Source organism: Bactrocera tryoni, chromosome 2 (genome assembly GCF_016617805.1).
Source record: "Bactrocera tryoni isolate S06 chromosome 2, CSIRO_BtryS06_freeze2, whole genome shotgun sequence".
NCBI lineage: Eukaryota > Metazoa > Arthropoda > Insecta > Diptera > Tephritidae > Bactrocera > Bactrocera tryoni.
In genome coordinates, this window is record NC_052500.1 from 12,017,686 (window position 1) to 12,044,966 (window position 27,281).

Below are 27,281 nucleotides of genomic sequence, written 5' to 3' on the forward strand. Positions count from 1 at the left end.
CCAATTCCTTCGTAACTCGAGTTTGCAACATACAACAAATTTTTAATAAAACTAGTGGAAAAAGTGACCAAGATGTGACTAAAAGTTCTAAAAGACTCCTAAAGTCGAGTTTAATGGTAATTTTGGTATTTAATAGTAAACACTGCAAGCAAACTCGATTTCTCCGTAACTCGAGTTTACAACATACAATAAATTATCTATCAAAACTAGCGGAAAAAAAGATGAATATATGATTAAAAAATACGAAACACTTCTAAACTCGAGTTTAATGGTAACTTTGGTGTTTAACTAGCAACACTGCTAAAAAAAATCAATTCCTTCGTATCTCGTGTTTAGTAGTAATTTTGGTGTTTAATTGTCAAGACTAAGCCAAACGCGGGAGAATATATATTTAATTCGCTTTTCTATTAAACAAGTGTAAAGAGTAATGAGAATATAAATAAAAACAACTTCCTAAACTCGAGTTTAATGAAAATTTAACAAAGTTGTGACCCACGATTTTGACAGCATGCTGACATAAGTACATACATATTTCAAAAACCAAGCTAAAAACGCCACGAAAATTTCAACCCTCCTCGGAGCACGCTGACTGTCTCTTACTTTGCTATAATTCTGTTTATTTTTAGAAATTTTATGTTTAATTTTGAATTATTTTCTTCTTCTTCTTTCGCTATACATGTATTAAAATGCGCCTGCGCAAATCAGATAAATTGAGTGGCTCACAACAATGTAACTATGTTGCATGCCACACGGCGGCGACTGTCTAGCTGTTGACGCTAGCCTATAAAAACCAAAAACAAACAACAACAATAACAAATAAGTATAAATAGTAATAGTACGAGTAAAACCAATGGACAGCGCAAGGCTGAGAAAGACACTATGTCTTGGCGCAGAAAGTCTTTGCGAAAAATACATAACTGCACACATACAAAAATGAATTGCTATACAAATAGACGTTGCTTGTTTGGACCGTTTACTTTTAAAATTTTGTTGCTCTCGCTTTTCTGGGTTTCACCAAAGCAAGTTTCAGCTGCCAGCAAGGCACACAATTGTTCCCGCTAAACACGCCGCCATCAGCGGCTAACGCGGCCTGCAATGCCATTTGGCAGCCGTATGAAAAATCTGTTAACACGATTTGTTGTCATATTAGTGGCAATGTTATATAGAGCTGCGCATATTATTTGAAAGTATTAAGCTCCACTCTATAAATAAATGCGCCTACCTTAAATCTGGGTACAAGTTTATTAGCGTTGCGTTAGACGTAATTGCATACTGAAATGCCTTGTCAAGGGATATTGAATAATTTCGTACTTGTTATTAACCGTTATTCGAATTATGGGAAACAATTTGCGATTTTTTTTATTTGTATGATAAATTTTTGTATAATTGTCAACAGGTTTATAACAGAGTAATGAATGTATTTGTCAAGAGCTGAGCGACAGCTGGCTATGTTGGCATGTTCAAAGGTATCTAATTTTTTTGCACGATCCAAAGGTATTTAGAGAAAGAATCTGTTTGACGAGCTTATTCGATTTAGCTATATCCCTTGGTCTGTATGTCCGCATATACGCGAACTAGTCCCTCACATTTTGAAATATCCATCAGAAATATTGCACATATCCTATTCTTCCCAAGAAGTTGCTTACTCTTCGGATTCTGTGCTATCGGACCACTAAGCCATATCGCTGCCATACAAATTGAATGACCAAATTAAGTCTTCACATAGAAAATTAAGTATTTATATAAATTTTTTTTTTTTATTTTATGATATACTGATGTATTCACGAAATTTGGCATAGAATATGTGTGTAACGCAAAAACCTCCAAACATATAGAGCAGATCAGACTACTATCGATCGATTCCTCTGTTCCAACTTAAACATTTTTAATAGTGAGCGCCTAGATTCTAGGAAGATGGAGCCATTTGTAGGAGTTCACGCAAATGAGAAAAGTTCTCTGAGCGCCTCTTACTTGGGAGAAGCTAGAAACGATTATTTTACATATGATTCATGCAGCTCACGACTTCCGGTCTTAGACCAAGTACCTTCTGGGTAGCCAAAGAACAATGTTTAAAGACGAGCCATACCTCCCCAGTGTTTTGGGCTGGGTTTGGGACCCACCGCCTATGAGAAGGAAACAACAGCCACTCGCTGTTGTAAACTCGGCTATAACCGCGTAACCGGTGTATATGCCAATAAAGAGAAGAAGAGAGCCTAGCATACATATATATCTAGTTTTATTTCATTTTTATATACACGAATACTGAGGAATCGGACACTGAGTTTTCCTTCCATAAAAAAAACAAATATAACTGTTTTTTAATAATATATAACAGATACTTCTTAGGTACTTATCGATTTTTTAAGCTAATTCCGCTAATTGTACAATTTTTGGGCATTGCTCTTCAACACTGTCATACGAGTATATGATAATAAAAACTTTCTCTCGTAGCCATGAACATAGCAATGCACTTTCATAGAGCCACAACTAGAACCCTAGAACAATGTTGAGATTTTCACTAGCATATTACCGAGAGCTATATTTTCTGTATAGCAATTGTAGCTCTTGGTAACAAGATCTCTTGGATGTCTTGGAATAATGATGAACATGGACAACATTGTTAGAGTCCTCTGAATCAGCTTCAGAACATTTAGGTAAAGTTCCACGAGAGTCATTTTCAATCTTTGAAAAACTCTCTGCAGCTCCAATGCTTTCAATAGAAGCGATTTTGCTGCAATATGATTTCTTTGCTAACCAGATAACGTGAGAACGGATATATAACAAGTCAGATCATCCAGGTTAACTGTCGAAAAGCCTTTGTAAACTTTAAATTCATTTTTAAGCAAAAAGAACTGAGAATCACTAGCAAAATGCGCTTACTCAAAACAGGAAGATAACAGATTTGAGAAAAAATCACTTGCGAAGAAATGCTGGCACCATCTTTGAATAACGTTGACCATAAATTCGTTATACCCTTTAAACCAGCAATCATTTTGTCGCTACAAAATAAAGTTGCATGGCGCATTCAGCCATCAATGATGATTAAGCACTGTGAAAAATATACACAAACTAATTTAAAAACCTTCATGATGGCACGTTTATTATACAAAACCAAAAAAAAGTAAGCAAATTTGAAAGCTCATTAAAGTCAGCGCCTCATTTGTGCCTAACGATATAAAGCTATGTGTCTAAGAACATCTTCATGCCGCTTCATGCAAATGAAAATAGAGCTCAACTTACACACATATACAAAGCAATTTCTTCTGTACATACACACGCATAGACAAAAACTTGCCGCTCGACAAATTCCAATTGTAAACCGTTAAGCGAACTTCATCCTCGCGCCAGGCATTTAAATGCAACGCCAAGACACTTCACAGCCAAGTTGCATGTAAATTAGTTACTGACTCTTGCGGCGTCAGCATTTGCGGCATTCTACAAAATGCTCGCCGACAAACACACACATTCTTGTGCTGGCGTTGGGTAGAAAATATTCTCCAGAACAAAACTGCTTTTCCGTTTGCCACAAATTACTCGTGCATAGCATGGCGCTTTTTGTCTTAAGCGCTCTGCTATTTCCTTATGTGTGTTGTGTTTTCTTATATGATTATTTTCACACAACATATTTCATTGCTGGTGGTGTTTTTTTTTTGTTTTTGTTTTTTGTTCTTCTGCCATGACATAAAGTACTCATACTTAGATTCGTAATGGCAGCGCTATCTGAAGCAGAACACCGCGCCGCGCTTCTAATTACTTCTGGTGGCCGCCACCAGCGAACCAGCGCATTGGCGAGTGTTGGTCGGTACGCGGTTGTGGTGTGTGATGGTCGTGCCTACAAAGCGGTGTTGAATGATTTTGTACCACATTATGTTAAACATCGGTGTAATTATAATTATTTTCGTTTTGTTTCTTACACATTTCTGTTGCATAACAATATTTGATAAATATGTTTGCTTTTGTGACTATGTATGTGTGTATGTATACAGGTGTGTTTGTATGCATGTTTAGGCTTAAGAATGCCTTGCCGAGCATAAATATGCAGACAGACATTCTACCCCAGAGGGGGCTATTAAAATTGCGGCAGTTTTGTGCTACTCAAGCACAAAACATACCGATGACTGCTTTATTAACATAAGCGTGCACACATACATATGCATACATTTACATCTATTTAAACATATTTATGGTTTTAATGCTTTGTTTTGTATGTATATATAATTTTAAGAATTTTATTTGATTTTTAAACTTGTTTTTAATATTTTTTTTTTACTTTTTTTCTTAAAAACCAACATGTGAACATTTTCTAAACAAAGAAAAAATACAAAAACAGCAGAGAATTCAAAATTTTTATTATCATAAACAAAAAAAAACAACATAAAATACTAAATGTTTTTAATTATCATTGATTCTTTACTACAATCTACCTTAAACGAAGTTTTCTGCTCATTTACTTGTGGTGCATATTACATCAAAATCATTTAACATTATATACCAAAGTAAGATGTATGCACATATATTAGGGTGGTTCGAAAAATAGGAATATCTTTTTCACTTTTTCTTCTTGGTACTCAGAAAAATAGACACCTCTACGAAAATCTAACCAAGTCTGAGCTCTTAGTTGTAACGGGAAGGTCTTCTGCCTAACAGTTTTCTCTCTTTCTCCTGTTACCAGAAAGAAAAATTCAAATCTCCCATTCAGATATTTGAAAAAAATATCTCGTTTCATAGATTTTAAAGGAAATAGAATGATCTAAAAAATAATATTGAACAACTTTTCGTAAACCTAACCGTTTAAAACATATTCGCGCTTAAAATTTCACTATTTGAAGGCATTTTTTTTCTTATGAATTTCATAGATCAACAAAAAAAGTCATAATAAATAAAAATCGTATAGTTTTGTAGAAAATTTACAGCTTCAAAATATTTAATTAAAAATTTTTTCGACCCACCCTAATATTATTTATAGCGAAAATTTTATGATTTTAATTCTTTAAAATGTTTTGTTATGCATTTTATAAATCAATAAAAAAATTCAATTTTTTTGACCAACCCTAATATTGAATATATCTAATGTAAATTTAATGCTTTTAATTTTTTTTTTTAAGTTTTTTTTATGAATTTTATAAATCAATAAAAAAATCATTATATTATTAAACGAAAAAGTCCAAATTTTTTTACCCACCCTAATTCTAAGTATATATAAAGTAAATTTAATGATTTTCCTTTGAATTTTATGACTCTATAAAAAAATCATCATAAATCGAAAAACTCATAGTTTTCTTGGAGATATACTGCTTCAGCCTACTAAACGAAAAAAAAAATATGACCCACCCTAATATTATATACAACGAAAATTTAATGATGTTTATTTGGCTTTTCTACATTTTTTCGAATTTTTCGTATTTTTTTTTCATGTTTTGTGTTTAGCTGCCAGTCAGTGTCAGTTTCATTTTAGCTCACTGCGCATCCGTTTGAGTGTAGTCAATGACCCTTTAGACTAACTGACAGATTGCAAGCTAAGTGACGGCTTAGAAAAATAAAAAGAAAACTAGCAAAGATGCGCATAGCAGCAAAATGGCAAGAAAAAAATATAAATTAACAACAATGAGTGACTTTTAGAAGATTAGTGTGCAGCTAGTTTGGTATGTGGCTTACTCAAGCACGTGATCGAAAAGGTGAACGAATTGCGCCGACCCTTGAGAGTAGCGCTAGAAACAAAAAACCAAAATATTTTAGAGTAAATGTTTATTGTACGATAGACTGACTACCGTTTTGTCGTGTCACCTCAGTGAATTTAATATCTAAACATATTGTAAAAAAAATAAAAAAAATAATTATATAATCGATATTAAAAATGCATATTAGAAAAAGAAAAGATATTTTACAAAAACAAAATGGAAATTTCCATAGTAGTTGTTTAATGGATTGGTATTAAAAGGAAGCGCTTAAGCACCAGATCGCAGGTGGTCGCACTTAGGCTATCATTAGACCTATTCGCTACCGGTTGATAACCAAATAAAGCCTTATCTAGACACTAGGTGGATAAATACCTAATTTTTTTCGACGCCTGCTACCCAATGTCTCTTAAATGGGAGCACTGGGAACAGTGGAATATATCATGCTGCTATAGACCAGGCATTCGCAAAGATAATGTTCCAGCATCTCATCATATTCCGTGCATGCTCTGCATTTCGCCGAATCCACTTTGCAATTTTTCTGAAAGTGAGATCTTTAGCGCAGATGCCCTTTAATGACCGCTAAAATAATACTAAGCTGCATTTTTCCAAGGAGTAGAAGCTTTTCGTTCTGTACATCATCTAAACTAGCCCAAAGTAACTTCGCGGTGTGCTCCGTATCCATGAAGTGTTCCTCTAGAGTATTTTGCTTCAAACAACACTTGGAATTGATCTGAGCTGGCTCGCCTTCGAGCGGCTTCTTCCTGTTCTTGTTTCCCCCTTTAGTCCGTCGGTGAATATGTAGATTTTGCCGTTGGTACTGTCGATGACAGAACTATTGCTCTCATGTAGAAAGAATCAGAGATTATTTTTTTCAAGTTCAACAATTTCAAGCACTAATAATGAGATAGACCTAGAGCAAGTATTTTAACATGGCTTTTCCTTGAGTTTCCTCGTGAAGCAAATTCTAAAGCTTATGCATATTAGAAGAATTCCTAATTTGTTATCATTAAGACATTTCAACAAAATGCAGAAGAGTCGTTTTTGATGATTCAGATATTCCTTTTAAATCATAGAGAAGTTTGCCAAACGCCCTTTGACACTTTCTTTATCCAAAATCGGATTTCTAGTCCTTTTTTTTAGGAAATCGATACAAATAAAAGTTTTTGTTGGAAGTGCCATATATAAATTATATATTTGCCCTATAAAACAACCTTTTCAAAGTTTAATTTGAATGAAAGCGGCCAACCACTTCTCGCCACCCAGCTTATTTTGAGCTTTGAACTAAGGCATCGAACATGCCAACCGGTGGCCTATATTTTTTAGAATTATCAAGAATCTTTTAACTAATAGGTTGAGTTAATCTGGTAGGCTAATAGGTAGGAGTGCAGCCCTATCGGGCTAATAAGCTATGCATAGAACAGTTTTGGTCCAGAGGGAGTTCCTTTCCTAGGTCCAAGAGGAGTAGCCATCCTTTCGGATGCCTGCACTTGACGCGAATTTTAATAGACTCTGCGGTCTCACTATCGATAGTGTATCATACCGTGGGGACCCCAGTTGCCTTGCTCTAGACAGTAGCAGTGATGTTGCTTGCTTCTGGAAACACTTTCCGCTGCTGCCTACTTCCCAAGACACTTCTGGTCAATATCCGACACGAGGTTACTGCTTTGATTGCTGATTGGCTGTCCACGAAGATGTTGACTCTGGAATTGCCTGTAGGTACACTAGAGGTCAGCCTCGCGGCTTTCGTAATAGCAAAGACCTCAACTTGAAATACACTGCAGTGATCTGGCAACTTAAAAGGCAGCCTTATGCCGAACTCTGGACAGTATATTCTAGCACCAGCTCCATCGTCCATTTTCGAAATAATTAATAACTTTATTTAATCTTTGAAATATCTAGCTTACAAATATATATAGAAACAACCGTAAGTTACAAGAAAAATATCTACAAGTACTTCTGAGCATATCTTTAAACGCAAGCCAACTGAGCTCCAAATAAAAACGATGAAATTTAAAGAATTAATGAGTAACTTAATAAAAATCCGAAAAATAATAAACACAGTGACAGATCATTAACTTCGAAATTATATAAGGGATAATTTAAATTACATAATTTTAAATGATTCGGAAAAAGGCGTTTTGTGGGCAGTTACGCATTTACAAATTTGTAGTTGTTTTTTGTTGTTGTTATGATTAATGTAACCTCTTTCCCAATAGCTTTGTGTCGCTGTCTGTGCCAATACACTTGTTGCTTCTCCTATACATCTTATATTTTCTTTTCTTTTTGTATGTACATATGAAAGAGTATGTATGTGTCAGCCCTTAGCAAGGAAAACACATTTTTCTCTACATAGCTATAATAATACAGTGAAGATATTCACTGTATGTTTGTATTTACATACATACATATGTACATGTATGTTTGTATACGTAGCTAAATGGGCGCAGAAAACACGCAATGCACGAACATTAATCAAAGTTCGAGCGCTCCGAAGTACACCAATGACCCTGCGCTTGTAGGCCGGTTTGGGTAGTCCGTGCATGACCAGAGGCAGGAATGACTAAATGTTTTACCACTTTACAAGCTTACAAACATGCAAGCGCACACATAAATATTCCCGATTTCCGTTGAGCAGCTTAGTTCGTAAGGTTTGACCGTGGGGGTTAACGGTACAAAAGATGAAGGAACTCTTAAAAATCAAAATGAGTGATTAGCTTGAAGTGAGTGTTGTTGGCATGGCATACTTGTATATGGTAAGTCAGTGCCAAAAATATATGGCACTATGCTAAACTATGAGTGAAAAGCACTGAGATCTATTTTTAGGATTGAAAAGACGTGACTTCACTAATAAAATTTCACTACAAATGTCATAATTAGCGCGCTGGCAGCAGCCTAAAAAAAAATTCGCTAAACTTGTGTAAGTTTCTCACGATTCAGGTGTAACTAGAGCTATGGTTTGTAACTGATTTATGAGCTTTTTATTTGAAAACAAACTTCAACTTATTAATAGAAATGCCACAGAAAAATCGAAAAAAGCCGAAAAAGTCTTTTCGTATTTCTAATCAAACTTTTTCGACTAACCAGTAACAGTAATATAGCACATATTTTGAGATATTGTCCTTTTATAATACTCGGATCTATGTATATACAGTTTTCTAAGAAGTTTGTAACACCCAGAAGGTAGCATCAAATACCCTGTAGAATGAGAGCTCAGTCGATTTTCTCAAATCCCTCTGTCAGTCTGTTCGTACGCCCTTACGTGCGTCTATATACATATGTATATGCGGATTAGTCATTCAGTTTTTAAGATATCGATATGAACACGTTCACGTTGCACACGTTCTTTTCTGCCCGAGAAGCTACTCATTTGTCGAAATCGCAGAAATCGGATCACTATCAGAAACAAGTGCTTGCATAGATAGATTTTTAGTTTGACGAGAAATTTTAATGAAATTTAGCATGAATTCATGTCCAAAGCAACGTTGCAATTTAAAAAAAAAATTGTTCTCTCATACAAACTGATCGATCAAAATCCAGTCCTTGTATGGAAAGCTTTTTTTATTGAACATCTTCCTGGAATTTCATACAAATTGTTGCCTAAGTTAACTCCACATTCGCCGAAAATATTGTTGAGATCCAACCACTATAATATATAGCAAAATTAAAATCTTTTTATACCAGATATCGCAGATCGTGGTCAGCATAATTCGTATGTGATTTTTGCCAGTCCTCAAAACTCTTTTTATAAGCACTTTTTGGGATGACCTTCGGCCCTTCCCTCGATCGACTGAAAACGGATTCCATTTTGATGCTTTGATTTTGATGATTGTTGATTTGTTTGCATGTCAAACTCATTAACCTATGTCTGATCGGCATAATGCTATCCATGAATGTAGCATTGGAATTCGCTCGATCAAGCATCTTCAGAGACTTGTTCACGGTACTTTTTTGGAAAAAAATTCAGCTTTATCACGTCGAGTCAAGCAAGAACACTTTTCATACCCGAGATATTCACCAAAATTATTCAAACGGACTCGAGAGAGATGTCGAGCTCTCTTGCCATCTCCATAGCACGCGATAGACGATTTTCAAAACTATACCCATAATATCAATTTGAATAGGAAATACAACATTTTAAAAAACTTATTACTATTCATAGATAGTACATAAAAGCTTTGAGTTTTGCATATCTACAAATATACACAAATCCATAACATCCACACATACATATGCAATTATCTATTGATACTTGGCTATCACAATGCTTTCATGGGAAATATTGTCTTTTTGTATAAATATCTTGAACTTAGCATGACACCTATTTTCTACAAGCGATCATAAACTGAAAAGTTGCAACAATAAAAAGCAATTCTGCTTTGTCTATATACATACGTATAACCTTACTTTCAAGTGCTAATGCTCGTTTGCATTTTTCACAAATTTCTTTTGTTTTAAATTCATGGCGCCACTATTTTACAGGCACAGATGCGCCATGTATGCATGTGTACATATATAACCTCGTAACATTGTATTATATATAATCAGTATATTTCTTAGTATAACTTTTTTGTATCCCCTGCTCATCGCTTTTGCTTAGAAAATTGTTAGTGCTGGAAAGCGTGAAGTTTTAGCTCTTGCAATCTCGTAATCGTGTCAGCGACAAATATTTGTTAGAAATAGTAAAGATCATAGACATAATAAAAATATTAAGAGAATGAAAATAATAAAGAGCATAGATATAATAAAAATAAATGGCGACGTAAAAAGTAAAAAATATAACAATGGCTTTAAATTAATTGTTTCTTTCAAGTAGCGTATATTTTTCGGTTTTGTTGGAGCTTTGACAAAAACTGTTAGCCTATTCCTTTGTTAAGATTATATGATACAGTTGAACAACTTTCTTGCTTTAATTCTTACAATAGTTACATTTTATTTGTTATTTTAATATCTTCTAAATTATTCATTTCGAAAGGCAACCGGAAATATCAACATCTCACAATCTTTTTTACTTACTCAGAGCATTCTCGCAAAGCGCCACAGAAATAAAAATTATAATAATTAATTGTTATAGCTACGCTAATGCATTTATAATTTCTACCTCAGAAAGCTCATTTCTGTTTTAATCATTACTTCATGCAAATACATAGAATTGACAATTATATAGAGATTATTTGTGAGAATTCACGTAAAATGCGTAACCGGTACTTTTTTCTTAATATTCCCCGCAAGGTATTACCCAAAATAACTAGATACTCAGCAAATTTAATAAAAGCAAAAAATTCGTATTACCGGAATTGGATGCTAATTGTTTGCATAAATTTATTAAATAAATATCTAGCAAATTACTGCTTGAATTCTTCGAAGAGCGTTGACACAAACCACCTTATTTACTCGCATTCGCTGTGTGCGTTTTAGATCATCAGCAAAAATAAAAAAAATTGGTATTGAGTAAAAAAAAGTTTTGAAGATATATGTATATGTAATGCTGAATATATTTTCGAAATATTTGTTAAGATTTTTTTTTGTGAAGTGACTGTATGGTGTTAAGGTGGTGGTGGAAGGAGTATCTTCTAGTTGGAAATCACAGCAATTAAATGAGGCATTCTTATGCTGACAAAAAGTGTGCTCATAATAAGAAATATAGTCAAGCAGCTTCGAAATCACAAAACTATCATTGAAGATAATAAAAAAATTATATGGCGTCTTGGTGAATCTAACAATCTGTTACATGATAAATCTACAATGAGTGCCAAGACATAATGATATCCCTGATAGCTCTAAAACAGACAAAATTGAGTCAGAAAAAGAGGAAAATTCTATACCTCTAGCTGCTTGGAGATTTACTATATATCGACAAATATGTCATTGATATAGCCGAAATTGGTAATAGTTAGGATGGATGGAATATGGCCCGCATATGCCGACTATAAAAATTAAAAAGGAATTATTTGAGTGCTCTAAGGTGACTATCTAGGAATATCTTCACGATGTATCAGAGATTGCACAAATGAGACTTTTTAGAAACATAGGATGAATTAGAGAGGGCATAATAGAGTGAAGGGATTTTAGTTCCTGTACCTTAAAGGGTTTTATACAGTTAGAAGGCCAAATAAAGGAATTTCCCAGAATTTTTTCTGATAAAACTTTTAAATTTATTGATCCAAAAATATTTTATTATATTTTAAGTATTTTAAGGCTTAGTATTAGTAAAAATATTTATTTGGAACAAAGCTACCGCTGACCTCCAGAAGCTCCTCTCAAAAAAGACGTTTAGCGGGGACCACTATATATCTGAACAGGATCCTCTGAAATTAAAAAACAAAACAGATTTCGTTTAAGTAATTTTTTGGAAAAATGGCGGTTTCTAAAAAAAAATTGTTTATATAAAAATAATATTTACGGATAAGAAAAAATATTTTTCTAAATAAATTAATACCAAAAATAAGAAAATACAATTCAAAATTCTTTTCAGAATCTGTTTCAATTTATTTTGTGAATTTTAATTTTGATTAAAAACTAATTTTTTTCTTATTACAAATAATTTTTTTTTAATTAAAGATTACTTTTTATTATATTATTTTATTTTGTTATTTAAAAATATGTTTTTTTTTTTAAATAAATTTTTATGTTACTTTATTTTATTATTAAAAATAAATTTTTTTTATTGAAAATAATATTTTTTTTCTGAAGCATCTTTTTTAATTGTGTGAATATATATGTATATTTCAAACAAATTTTGTAATTTTTACAATAAATTCGGACAAAAAAGGGTTTTGAATAAAAATAATTCATTTTTAATATGAAACAACTGGAATACACCTACAATAAGTTTTGAAACTAATAATAATAATAATTCTGAACGATTTTTAATTTTTATTGAATTAATTAATTTGTTATTGAACACAATATTTCTTATAAAAAATTAATATTTATTTCTTATATTTTTTAGGTAAGTCACAACTTTAAGCGCTCTACATTATTATTATATGACTACCGCAGTAAATAAGGTAATTTTTACATAATGAAATATTAATAGGGTGATACATTTCAAGCATAAAATTACTATAAATTTACTTCAAAGAGCAAACAGTTTCATTATTTATGGAACATAATTTCTCCTCTTTTTAAGGTCAATTGACCGCTAAGCTTTGCTGACCATAGCAAGGTTGAGAGCTCTATTCTAACATGGAACTCATTTGGTCAGTTCAGAACTCCCGTGCGCTAAATAAGTAAGAACTTACTATTAGCACTAAGAGCTTGAATCAGCGCTCTATTTATGTTGTAAGCTTCGTAAAATATTTTCTATTTATACCAAAAAACTTCAAAAGAGTCAAAGTACATCAAAGCGTGGTTCTTTATATTGAACACCATCATAATTATTAAATTATGTCTATAAAGATTATCCAAATCTATACCTCAGATTTCGTATCCCAGATGATCAGATACTATGAATCCATATACATATGTATATCCCTGTTGTACGAAAAAATAATTTCACAAGATTTTCCAATAGAAATCTGTCTATGATGAAATCTCACCAATGCTCCCCTCTTAAAAAAGACCTTTCGGTTTTTACTACAATCTTAATCATAGCAACAAGCGCAATAAATATTCTGCGCTATTCAATGGCAACAACATAAGTAATTCTAAGCATTCGATTAAAATAAAAGCGCTTTTCTCATCACTCTCAATTCGACAACATTCTTAACGGCGTTTCGACAGCATTACCCAATTTTCCGAAACTTAAAATTCCAATAAAAAACGAATACAGTTTTTCATTGAAAAGCCAAGATTTACTGACCAATAAATATAAACAACAACAATAAAGATACGACAAAGGAATCTCGATTGGAGACAGCAACACACGCCCAGCTTTCAGGTGTCACTCACAAAGCTAGAAAACAAATTAACTAAGCTAAATGCGGATTACGGTGCAGCAGCGCCAACACATGAACATATGAGCACCAAAAAACACTAACAACAACAAAAACATGTGCAATGCAAATATGTCGGAAAAATAGCGAGAAAGCACAAGCGCACACAACAGCCTTGTGACACACCGGTCATACAGCGGTACCGCCGCCGCTTGAGCACAGAAAATGGAAAATGGCACAGTAGCAGCTGGCGTCGCGGTCGACGTTGTAACTGTCACTGTCGCCCCAAAGTCAAGCCGGCAAACGCTCGGCGCTCACACATCAGCACGCAGTTACGCAAATATTGCATATGTGTGCGTGCATGCATCTATTATGTGGGTGTGTGTGTAAGTGCGCAAATAAAAAGTAGAAATGCGCTAGAGCCGGCTTTTTAGGTCAGCAATCAGTCACCGGACGGTAGTCGTTAAGCGGTGGGTGGGTTGGAGCAAAGCTGTATATGTGGATATGCGAGTATGTGCATGTGTGTATGTATGCGTTTGAACGTGTCAGTGCGCGGGCACGCGCTTAGTGTCGTCATCTTGCCGGCACCCCAGCAAGCGACCCGACACCTCCGCCAGCGCCAGCACACACAATGCGGATTTAAGTGCACCTGACGCCTCTACTATCTCTCTCCCTCTCTCTCTCTTTCTGTTTCTATGGCGGTTTGTCGTACTCGCGTTGTGCGCAATGCGGGGGATTCAGTGCATTTGCGTGTCGCCTGTTGGCGTCACTGATTGCTGCCGCGCCGCGCTGCTTTTGCAAGTGAATAAATTCAAATGCATTTTTATTGGCGATAAGTCAGTTTTTTACGCTTGATAAATTTAGGTTGCATTTGCATCGAATGGCGGCTGTGGCAATGGCAATATGACTATCTATTTATTTTCACACACACACATACTCGTGTATAAACGAATATAATTGATTGAACGCATACGATCATGCGTGTTGATTCATCTTACATCTGTTTTTTTTTTGTTTTTGCTTCAGTGAGAAAAGTTTTAGCGTCAACTGTTTGACATGCAACGGAAAAACAAGCTTAGCGCTCTGCTTCTTTATAGAATTATTAGAAATAGATATTAAAAAGATATTATTACTTAATTTTTAGATAAGTTATTTTTATTTTAACTGAATTAGTTATCATACTTTATGCCAGCTGGAGCTCAGTAATTTCTAAACGGACCCAAAGCTAAATGCAGATTATGGATTGCTCTCAAAGTTTCACGATGACGAAATGATTGCAATATTAATACAAAACCAGAAAAAATATTTACTTTGGTTGCATCGAAACCAGAATACCCTTCACAAATAAAAAAGTTTCCATACAAGAAATTAATTTTTATCAATCAGTTCGTATGTCAGCGATAAGCTATAGTAGTCAGATGAAAGTTGAAGGATGTGATATCACACGATCTTGGTGGCCAATTGACCGACCAAAAACGTGAATTTATCTGTGAATTTATTTACCGAAGTGTTCTCTCAATAAATCCATTGATTGATACGATCTGTGGGAAATTCGGCCGTCTTGTTGAAACCAAATGTCGCCCATATCACGAACTTCAATTTCAGACATCAAATAGTCGCTAATCATGGCGCGATATATATAATTCAGCCAAAAATAGTTCTCATCGCCAACAGAAACTTGGCTCGAAAATTTCGAATCTTCTTGGATCTTTACAAAGCCCATAGAGCGAAGCAATCTCGCTTGAGAAGGTCGAGCGGCTTTAGCTTTTGCACAAGCTTATTTTGTACGCCTCCAATTTAAGATGAGTCCGACTTGCTGTGAACAACTCTCCACGGTCTTCTAGTACACTCTCAGTATTTACTGATACTGAACAAAAATAATCTGACAACTTGGCACGACCCATACGTGATCTGTCAAAGAAAGTCTATTGAAAAAGTACCTCTACTTGGATCACCCCTTAATAGAATGTGCTGGAGGACCATTTTATTTTGAACATTCGATTTGTGCAATTATTTCGCTGTCTTACTGCTCTATGAGCACTTGAAATAACTCAACTTTTTCCTGACAAAGAAAATGTAAGGTGGCAGATAACCTAGTCATATGAGGATTGGTCTTCATAAATTTAAAAGCTTAAAGAACTTTGATAACAGTTTTGAAAAATTTGTTTTCGATTTTCTCTTCTCAATAATCAGTTTCTTCATTCCGAGTTTGTAGACATTTTCGTTTAAGTAGAATTTTACTGTTATCTTACCTGACTTTTTCATAGGATTTTCCCAAATTTTATTTATAAAAATGTACTAACATATCTTCAAACAATTTATCAAGAGGCTTAAATGACCTTGTCTTATTAAAAATGTATGGGAACATAGATTAGCTTAGATGGCTGATCTAGATATTTTTTTATATTTATACTAATAAATAAATAAACAAATACATATGTACTATTTTGTTTTGGTCGATCACTTTTTGCCATCTTTCCGCTATAGACATTTTTCCATCATTGTAAATCAAAATTTCGAAATTTTCAGAACGGAAACGATCGAACCATTGTTGTGCTACACGAACTGGTACAGCATCGTCTCCGTAAACTTCATAAATTTCATTGGTGGCTTTTCAGTCATTTCCGCCAGTTCGGTGGGTTGTCTGAAGGTATGCGCTCCCAAGTGCTTAAGTCTTGACCTCCCAAACGTCAAGAAGGAAGTATTGAGTTGTTTTCTCCACATCTTCTTCCATACAGCTTCTGCAGATGCCGTCTGATAAGAACATATCCAGAATTATCTTGCATCAATATTAATAACGTTGATGCGACGTGACTTCTATTAGTTATCACTCTCAAACTGAAGTGATTATGTTATATAACTTCAATACAAGCATTTGTTCTGATAAAAAAGACACAATACGAAAACGATAATCAGAAGAGACTTAGGTGGAAGCGAGATTTAAATTTTTCTATTTGACAGTGAGAAACAAATTTAAAAATCAAAAAAACAGAGGACTTCTCCGTTACAACTAAAAGCTCATGCTGAGAGAGGTTTATTTGAGGTGTCTAAGAACCTATTTTTCTAAATACCAAGTGAAAAAAATTGGTTTTTTAACCCACTCTAATATACATATGTATATAGCACATTTATCGTCTTCACCAAAGTAATTATTTTTTTCGAACTAAATATGCTTTCTTATTTAATTGCTTATTTAATTTCATCAGCTCTGCTCATTAGATTCAGTGTAATCTCATTTTCTTCATAGTCATCGTAATTTGCATTCAACTGATTTTTTGTTGTCACAATATAAATGCATCCAATTACTCATTCAATTTAAGCGCTAATTGAGTTTGGCAGATGACTATGCACCGTTATACAACAGCTTTGCCTTTTCCTTATTAACATTTTTGGTTTTACTGTCATCAGTGCAATAATTTAACACTCACCGCATACCAAATGCATGATGCGAGCGCTTATTTTGAAACAATTACAAATTAAGCAATGCAAATGCAAAGCGAATTTCTCACAGCTAAGTGGCTTTAAGCTAATAAAATTAGAGAACATTGTGAAGGATACGAAAATTAATCGACAAATTATTTTTCAACATTTTTCACTTAAGCGATTTTTGCTTTAAGTGCCTAAATATACATATAAAACATATATAGCAGAAGTTATCGTAATTTATGATTATTTTGAACAAAAAAAAATTAAAAAAAAATAGGATCACTCTTACAAAGCTCAAAATTATGAAAAAAGTTAAGAAAATAAAATTTAAAAAAATAAAAAAAAATATATATATATGTATGTATATATAGAAGCTGTGTATATATTTGTTATATTCTCTTATATATATATTTTTTTATTTTTAATTTTTTTACCTTTTTTTTTCTTAATTTTTTTCATAATTGTAAATTATACAAATAAAATTAAAAAAAATAAATACATATAAAAACATAAAAAATTAAGAAAAATAAAAAATTTAAATATACAAAATAATTAAAGTTAAAATAAAAATATAAAAAAAAAATCTGTATATAACAAACAAAACAAAACAACTTCGAAAATGCGTTCAAACGCACACAAATCGCCTCACTCAACGATAGACAACATCTAGCGGAAACAACAAAAACAATCACAACAAAACCGTAAGTGCGACCCCCTCAAGCAAGAGCGATTCACAAACCGCCCACCGCCGCCTGCACGCCATGCACATAGCATACCGTAGCGGAGGTAACGTGACTTTGCCAACATGACGCCATCAGTTAAGAAGCACGAAGCGGCAAAAAATGCAAACACAACAACAACAACTACAACAGCAACAACAAATAAATAACATACAAATAGCAATAGCAACTAATAGCAAAAAGTGGCAACATGCTTGCAAACAACTGCAAAAGCAACAATAAAAACAAAAGCAATAAAAATGCAACAACAGCTTACGGCTGACTTAACGTTCGGCTTGGCTCAGCTTCACAAAACAAAACGGGATATATATGAATGCTGGCTTTTAACATAGTTTCAGTTGTTATTCGCCAAGAAAATCGCCAAAGAAAATGTTTACACACACAGACACTGATACATACACATACGTATATAAATCCAAGTATAAATAAATAAATAGAAGCAGTTTGTGTTGCCAGCAAAGAGTTAAAGACAGCCAAGCAGTTGCGAATGGGGTAACACAAACATTTAAGAAAACTAAAGGCAACAACAAAAACAATAAGAAAAAACGCGTTAACACAGCTAGCGCAGATAAATTACTCGAGCAGCAGATAACAGAAACACCAGCGGTTGAGTGCACCGCAAAAACCATGCGTACTCGCATTAGAGAGCGCGCCAACGGACCAGCGAGCCGCCGAGGAAGTGGTCTTATTGTGTGTGTGGAGGGCAGTCTTTGAGCAAAGATAGATAAATGTGAGCTGATTGTTGCAAGCGAAAAAAACAGCAAAATGTGCGACGCAGTAAAGAAGGAAGTAAGTGCTGCAGCATGAGTTTGTAGTCTTCCCCGAACACATTCTTGTGTTGCGAGCGAGAGGGGGAACTGAGTTTACTACAAGAAGATGAGGGAAGTCTACGGAAAAAGCTATTCTCAAATATTTTAACCCTCTGATAGCTCATAAATTGATAATGTTTTGAAATATCCATAAAATTGGAAAATAGTTCAGTTAAAGTATTTAACTTGATTAGAAGTCTTACTTTGAAATAGGGCTGCCAATAACTGTAATTCAATTTAACCTAAGCTTAACATAGTAACCTTCACAGGTGCATTTATTATTTTATATAAAGATATCTTTATGTAGACTTTGTTCGTTCAGTTCATATTGAAGCTACATGCTATAAGCGTCCGATCTGAACAATTTCTTCGGAGATTATACCGTTGTCTTAGAAATTAACCTGTGCCAAATTTCATGAATATACCTTCCCAAATAACAAAGTCGCCCATACAAGGAGTTGATTTGGATCAGTCAGTTTGTATGACAGCCACACGCTATAGTTATCCGATCTAAACAATTTCTTCAGACATTATAGCGTTACTTCAGAAAATATATCTATACCAAATTTCACGAAGTTATTTCGTCAAATAAAAAAATTTTCCATACAAGGACGTGATTTTGATCGATCAATTTGTATGGCAGCTATGATATAGTAATCCGATATCGGTGATTATAACAAATTAGCAGCTCCTTGGAGGTAAAAGGATGTGTACGAAATCTCAGAACGACATCTTGAAAATATGGGACTAATTCGTATATACTATACAGAGAGGTAGGCGGCATGGCTATCACGCCGGGCTGATCATATGTACCTACTTATATACTTTGGAGAGCCACCGGCCTTTCTTTCTGGAAACCCCGTTCAAGGTTTAGTAAAATATGTTGTTAAGCAGTTTTTAAGTTTAATTCTAGTTTTGGTTTTTTATATTATATAAAAAAATCATAACATGTTTTTTTTTTTTAATTTATAGGGTCACTGACCTTTCCATCTGGAAATTATTTCCATGGTATAATAAAATATAATATTTATAAACAATTTCTGTTGAAGAGTTGCCACTTTTCAAAACAAAATTATTATTAATTTTTATATAAGAAAATTTATACAAATAAATAAAAAAAAAAAAATATTTTTTGTAATAAAATGGGGCACTCCACATTATTTTTTAGATTTTAAACTAGGGTTGCTTTGCCTAGTTTTCACTATATGTATTAAGATGGAACCAAATACATATGTATATAAGGCTCCTCAGACTATATTGCCTTTTCTCTGTTCTCGCCAGTCAATTGTGTGAAACTTTTAGTCTGTCAGATATCAATAACCACTTGAAGGCTTCCAATACTTGACCTGTAAAAATTTTACAAATTCTTGTAAGAAAAAAATGTTTACATAACAATAAATAAATAAGTGCAGAGCAAACAGATCAGCCCAGAATAAACGTTCTAGCACTAAACCGGCCCCTGATTGGATTTTCACGCTCAACAATGTAAGCAAAGCAAATATTTATTTTCCCAGAGTCATGCCAAAGCAAATGAGAGAGGCCAAAGAAAAACCTGTAGATTTTCATATTCACGCACAACATGTATTGTGTTGGAAAATGTGTATTTGAGCTGCTATACGAGTGTATGTGTGGCTGTGAGAGTTTATGGGCGTATAACTGTTGACGCCAAAAGTGTTATACGCGCTCAGCGCACGCAGTTCAGTTTTTGTATGTATCTATCGCAGAAAAAAATAAATAAAACATTGTTTACAATAACAAAATATTGATTACAATAACAAAAATAATTTACAAAAACAAAAAAAAATTTAACAACAAAAAAATATTTACAATAACAAAAAAAACTAATTACAAAAACAAAAAAAGTTTTACAACAACAAAATCTAAAAAAATTATTAAATTTCAATGGTATTTCTAAAAGCTGTGTGTTAGCTTGGTGACTTTGCATTGTTGTTATCACGTATTGCAATCGAAATCAGCGCTCAGCTGTCTATTGAATTAGCTGTCTTGCCACTTAAACATTTATCCGGTTATTAAATTTATATTTTTGTTTATTTTCGTTCACTTTTGACAGTCTCAAACAGTCACATCATACAATTTCAGCTAATTTGTAATTGAACTCGTTTCAGCGCAACTCAGTTTTGCTGCTCAGCTGATCGTTAGATCGTTTTATTTCCCTTTATGTATTTTATTCGTATTTTCTCACTAATTTTTTGCCTTTTTCACGTTTTTATCTTTTTACCCTTCTACTGCTTAGCTGCCTTTCGTGCGCGCTCCCGTCGTAAGCAACCTGTTGGCCGCCCCGTTTTTTCTATTACTTTATTTTTACACGTGAGCGCCGCAAATGCACTCTCCCATAACGAGTAAATCTGTCGCAGATAACTAACTAAGCATTATCTATCATTTGAGGCCAACAACAAGCGCAGCAGTCGACGAACAGTGAGATCGCTGCCGAATTGCACTCGCCGTTTGGTTGAGATCTGTTTGTTAGCCTCTTTCTAGCTGCCTAACTATCTATTTCGATTTATCTAAGCCAAATTGAGTCGCTTGCTCAACACTAGCGCGCTACTAAGCTGAGCTGGTCAAGTCAGTTCGTCTTTGCTTGGCGTCGCGTACGCGTGAAATGTGTGAAAATCGTTCGTTGCGTTTGTGAAAGGAAGAGAAGTGGAAAAGAAAAAATAAAAAGAAATATAGTGAAAATTTTTTAAGTAAAGTTTTTCCATTGTAATTCTTACACACGTTCGCTGCTCTGGCTTACTTTTGTGCATATCTAAAGCTGTGTGTGTGCTAAGTGTGCTGCTAATGCTGTGTTGCATAGTATGCGTTAATAAAAATTCTATATATATACAATTTATATATATTCATATATCTAGATATATGTATGTATGTGTGTACAACTCCATTTAACTACTAAATAGTCAGTGCAAATTGTCAAAAGTCAGAGATCCGCATTCTAAAGTGTCTAAAAATCTAAAAAACATTTGCTAACCAAAGTGCAAATAAAAATTTTGTGTATCTGTGTATGTGTATGTATGTACCCAATATTTGAAAAATTAATTTACTTTATCAAACATGCACTGAATTCAATAACTTTTGTGTACGCTGTGTCTAACTGGAATTTTGCCACTTGCAATGCACGCCCACATGAAAACGCAAACTCATATACACACACACACCAGCATATTGGCTCAACTAAGTTCGTGTTGTCTTAATAAAACGCTCGCTTTGCAGTGTGTGCATTACATTTGAACGCTTCAAACTGTGCTTGTGTGTGTGATTACGTAATGACTGCTATAGATTTCAGTCAATTTTTCGCACAAATTTTTTTTCAAAGTTGCAAATTGTTGTTGGAGTTGACAGCTGAGCTTATTTTCGTTAGTTTTTTGTATTATAATTTCAATTTCGAACATTTTCGTGAGTTCGATTGTAAAATATATTAAAAATTAATCAAAAAACAAAAATCAAAAATAAAAAAATTTAAAAAAAAAATCTTTTAAATTAAAAAATTTTGAAAAATATTTAAAAAAATTAAAAAAAAAAATACTGAAATAAAACTTCTCCTAATTAATTGAAAACAATTTTAAAAATTTAAATAACAAAATTAAAAATCAGCAAAAACAACAATAAATACTGTTTTGTTATGAAAAATTTGCTTAAAAATTACAAAACAAAATAAAAAAACTTAAAATAAAAATGTAAACAGCAGCTAAAACAACAGTAAAGTAAACATGTAAAAAATATTTTTTTAAATAAAACTCGTGAAATTGCACAAAAAATTTTATTTAACTGTTGTTTTATGCCTTTATTGTTTGTTGTTCTTGCAGTTTTTTACTTTTTTATTATATTTTTTTTAATTAAAAAAAAAAATTTTCAGTAAAAACTATTTTTTTGTTGTCTTTCCTTGTTTTCAATTTTTTTACTTTAAATTTAAAATTTTTTTGGAATCATTTAAGAAAATTTATATTTTAGTTTTTTTTAATTTTTTTTTTAATATTATTGAATTTTTTCTCTTTTTTTTAAATTTCTTTTTGCCTTTGCGTTAAGTTTTATTGTATTTGTACCTAAATCATGCATTTGGTGCACGAAATTGCCTTCAATGATTTACAATTTTCGCGAATCGCTGGCATTTAGCTCAACATACAGTTATTTCGTTACTTTTGTTGTTTTGTGCATGCGCCCTAAAAGTGAAAAAGTGTATGAAAAATAAATCGAAAACATTTTAATAGCTAATCTGCGGCTTCAGTTTGTTATAATCACGTTCGCTGCAGCTCTATTGTTGCTAGTTGTTTTTATTGCCTAGCTTTGCTGCTCTTTTTGCCTGAATGCTCCCATTGGCTTCGTCATTTACTGACGTGTGTACCTTTATATTTGTATGTATGCACATTATTTGCTGCTTGCGAAAGTTTATTTATTAGCTTGTCTGTTTGACATTTCGCCTGACTGGCATAATTTTTTGCAATATTTTTCCAACTTTGCTTTCGGTTTGCTTTTTAATTTTTTTAAATTTTTTTTAACAGTGTTTTGATTTGTTAATTTATTTTGTTGTTATTTTTTAATCGTATTTTGTAAATTAGCTGTTGTTTGGGGGTCTCTACGGTTAATTTGTCACATGCATTTGGCCTAATTTATTTTGGCATTGATTGCACTTAATCATCGCAATTTTTTGGCAATCTCGTTGTTTTTGTTTAACTTTGCTTTTAGCGACGCTTATTTGGTCTGCTATATTTAAATACGGATATTCGATACGTATAATTAGATAAAATTAATGTATGCAATTTTCTGCAAAGGGAAAAAACTAATTTTGTATTAACCTTGACTGGTAGTGCAAATTTTATATTGAAATATATATTTTATACGATTATTATGAAAAAAATATTGTAATAAATACGCAAAAATAATAACAAAAAATATAAAATTGCAATCTAAAAATTTAATAAAATATATAAAATATAATACAAATAAAAATATATTATTGCAAATATTTTGAAATAAATTGAGTTAGAGTAATGAAAAAATTTATTAAGAAAATAAAATAAAATCATTACAAATAAAATAAAGTAAATACAAATTAAATGCAGTAATAAGTTATTAGTTTATACCGTTTCATTGGACCATAATATATACCACATTCCGTAAAGGTATCAAATAAGCAGGTCTTCAATAAAAAAGTTGATTTTTATAAGTCAGTTTGTATGGCAGCTATATGTTAAAGACATCCAATCTGAATAACTTCTTCGCAAATTGTTGGGTTGTTTTAAGTAAAAATTCTCTACAAAATTCGTGAAGATATCTTGTTCAATAAAAAGTTTTCAATACAAAAAGTAAATTTTTGAAAGTCAGTTTGTATATTAACTACATATGTATATGCTATAGTGATCCGATCTCAATAATTTCTTCAAGGATTATAGGTCTGACTTAAGCAATAATATGCTCCAAATTTCATGAATATATCTTCTCAAATAAAAAAGTTTTTCATACAAGAACTTAATTTTACGCGGCTACCTTGTATGGCAACTATATCTTATATTGGTCCGATCTGAATGATTTCTTTACAGATTGTAGGATTTGTTCAGTCACTAATCCGCTCCAAATTTTGTGAAGGTATCTCCTCAAATAAAAAGCTGATTCATACAAGAACTTGATTTTAATCGGCTTTTTATATGACAGCTACACTCAATAGGGTAATGAAGTGAATCGGTGATTTCGACAAACGAGAAACTACTAGAAAAAAGGACGTGTGTAAAATTTCAAATCGACATACGAAAAGTTGAGAGTCTAGTTTGCGTGTATATACAGACACACGGATTAAGTAGATGCCATATAGAATCTATAAATTCCTTACTACCTACAACAGTTTGCTTAGAAAGCTTCTACTAATTCGTTTGACTGACTTGTTGAAATTGTTGTTGTAACCGCAGAAATCTGCCAAATTGACAGTGCTTGGCCGGGATGAAAATTCATCCGGGTCCGCTCGGGTTACGTAGACCTGGCTGTTGTTGGAACGGTTTAAGGGTCTTGAGCGACTTTTAACTAAAACATGTGCTTGTCTCTAAGGGTTTAAAATATCTGAAATTCTTTAGTTCTGCTCAAGTCCTGACGATTTGATTAAATATTGTTTGCATTTCGCATATTCAATTCGTATATGTAAGAGTGAAATCTACGGAAAATCATATTATATAATTTGTAGGTAGAATAAGCTGTATATATCTACATATACAGTGCTTAAAAGAATATACTTTATTAGCTCCAATCCGATATTCTCAATAACTGTGACTTTAAGCGCCTCTTTGCGCTTCAAATATACTCCTTTTTGAATGTCTCAATAATTCTCGAGTACCAAGACTTAATCTACACTTATTCGCTTATATTATGGCAGACAATTAATACAGCAAGTGCCCACTTCAATATGCCACACTCATTCCTCATATGCTATTATTACTCTTATTTAATCAAGAGAAAGCTGGCAAGCGAAATTAATTGCCGTAAACTATTTTGTCTTTCTGCAACAAAAACAAAAAATTAAAAAAACAAATGTAAACATTTCCTTTGCACGTCACACACAATTAAATCTTTATAAAGCAAAAAGCTCACAAAGTAATCACGCTAATTTATCAATTAAGAAAAGCGTGTGCAGGCGACTAAGCACAAGGAAGCACATTACAAACACTAGACTTAAGCAACAAACTCGGAACAGCGCGAGCAATCACCTGCGGCAATGCGCTTTTACTTTCCTTTGCGCGCGTTTAAAGTGAACGCTGACGAATTAAGCGCAAATAAAACGAAATTAAATGCATAAAGAGCCTATTAAAACTGCTACAAAGTTGTCGTGATGACATAACTGTAGCGCAACAACAACAAATATAATGGTAGAAGTAAATTAGCTGGTGGCAACAAACAGCAGTGTCACAGTTGGTTTCATGTGATTGTGTGTGTGTGTGGCTCCTCAACATATCGACAGCTGCATCTGTGGCACGCTTCTGCCATAAATGTGCACGATATTACAACAGTAAAAACAACCACGGTAATGTTGACAGGCAAGGCGTGCTTTACAACAAAATAGTTACATTGCAAAGCTTGAACTTTATTGGCAACACGCTTGACTTAAACGCTGACTGATGCGTTTTCCTTTATATTTTCTAGAGTAGATGCTGTTTTCTTGTTGTTGTTGTATCAGTGGAAGCGCCTCTTGCTGGCTGTTGTCGCATATTTAATTAATTAAGCTTTCGTTTATGAATGAAACGAGCATAAATTTAGCGGCGCTCAACTGTTGAACTGGTTGTTGAAACAAAAGTGGTGCATATATATTTAACAGCATGAACTGAATGAACTGTTATGCGTGGAATATATGCATGTAGGTGTATTGGTTTGTACGTCGCGCCTAGTGCATATATGTATGTAGTGTTATATGTAGTTGTTTATAAGTGCGCGCTGCTGAGTCAAGGCGTTGGCGTTGCATTCGAAATGTAGGTGAAGTAGTTGTCCTTGACGGCGCGACTTGAATTCGTAAGCGCATATTTTGTTCGAAAAAGAAGTAAATTAACAAATACTATAGCACGATCTGCATGTAAATAAATAAAGGCAGTTAAATGAAAAGGAATATAAAGCAAAGATATTGCACAGTGCAAAAGTGAAATTTGGCGTGTATTGAAATTAAAAAATTATATTTCTTGGAAGATTGGGATGAAAATCAATATAGAAATAAAAGTGAGCGCACAACTGAGTAATTAAAAGGAATGCAAAATATTTCAAGTAGTTAGCAGAAGTGTTGGAAATGATTAAATGTGTTGCTTATGTGGTATCTAAAGGCAGTTATGGATGTTTTATATAATTTTTTGGCACCAATTCAATTTATATTGAGATACAAATGCATATTGAAATATTTATCTCAATATAAACTAAATTAGTGCCAAAAATTTGAACATTTCTGTGCTGAACGTTTTGTATACATTTCTTGATGACGAAGAAACACACGCTAAAAAGAAGATTTTTGGCAACTAAATAAACTTTTTTATCAATTGTTTTAAAACATTGAGGCTATATACTCATAATGTATTTTATCAATACAATAATTTTTTGAAGAAATTAGAAAAAAAATTTAACTGAGTTGGCTCCTTGACAAGTTCATTTTTTTATAGTAGAAAATGATCTAAAAAATTGTTAACTTTGATTTTAATAGGCTAGTTTGATTGGCAGCTATATGCTGATTGGACCAAGCTGAACAATATTTTTGGAGGCATTTGATAAAGATTTAGGCCAAGAAACCTTGTCAATTGAAACAGTTTTCTATAGAAGATTTTCCTTTTGAAAGGACGGGTTGTATAGCAGCTATATACATATAGTGGTTTGATCTGAAAATGTTGTCCAGATATTGTATAATAATCTATAACAAATTTCGTGAAGATATCTTCGATACAATGACTGGAGTTGGGTTGTTCACTTTGGAGATTTTTGCGAAGCCTTGGATAATACTTTAGGCCAAATTTCTTCATGATATCGCATCAAATAGGAAAGACTTCAAAAGAAGAGCTTGATTTTGAACGTTCAGCTTTGACTACTCAGTTTCCAGCAAAGAAGAAAACGAAGAAGTTTGTAAAGCAGCTACGTGCTATATGGTCTAATATCGACGATTTCGACAAAATAGCAGTTTCTTAGTGAGAAAAGACCTTGTGAAAAATTTCAGATCGATATCTAGAAAATGATGGACCAGTTCGCATATAAGAGAGACGGGCAGACAAAGGGACCTTAGTAAATATTTGT

At 33.2% G+C, this 27,281-nt stretch overlaps 1 long non-coding RNA gene across 1 annotated transcript in view; it reads right to left on the reverse strand.

Annotated features, from left to right (window-relative positions):
- Positions 1-11,915: 11,915 nt before the first annotated feature.
- Positions 11,916-27,281, reverse strand: part of LOC120769209 — a 210,208-nt gene continuing 194,842 nt past the window's right edge. The window contains exon 7 of the long non-coding RNA XR_005704829.1: positions 11,916-11,983. This is a non-coding gene — a long non-coding RNA (uncharacterized LOC120769209). The remainder of the gene's footprint in view (positions 11,984-27,281) is intronic.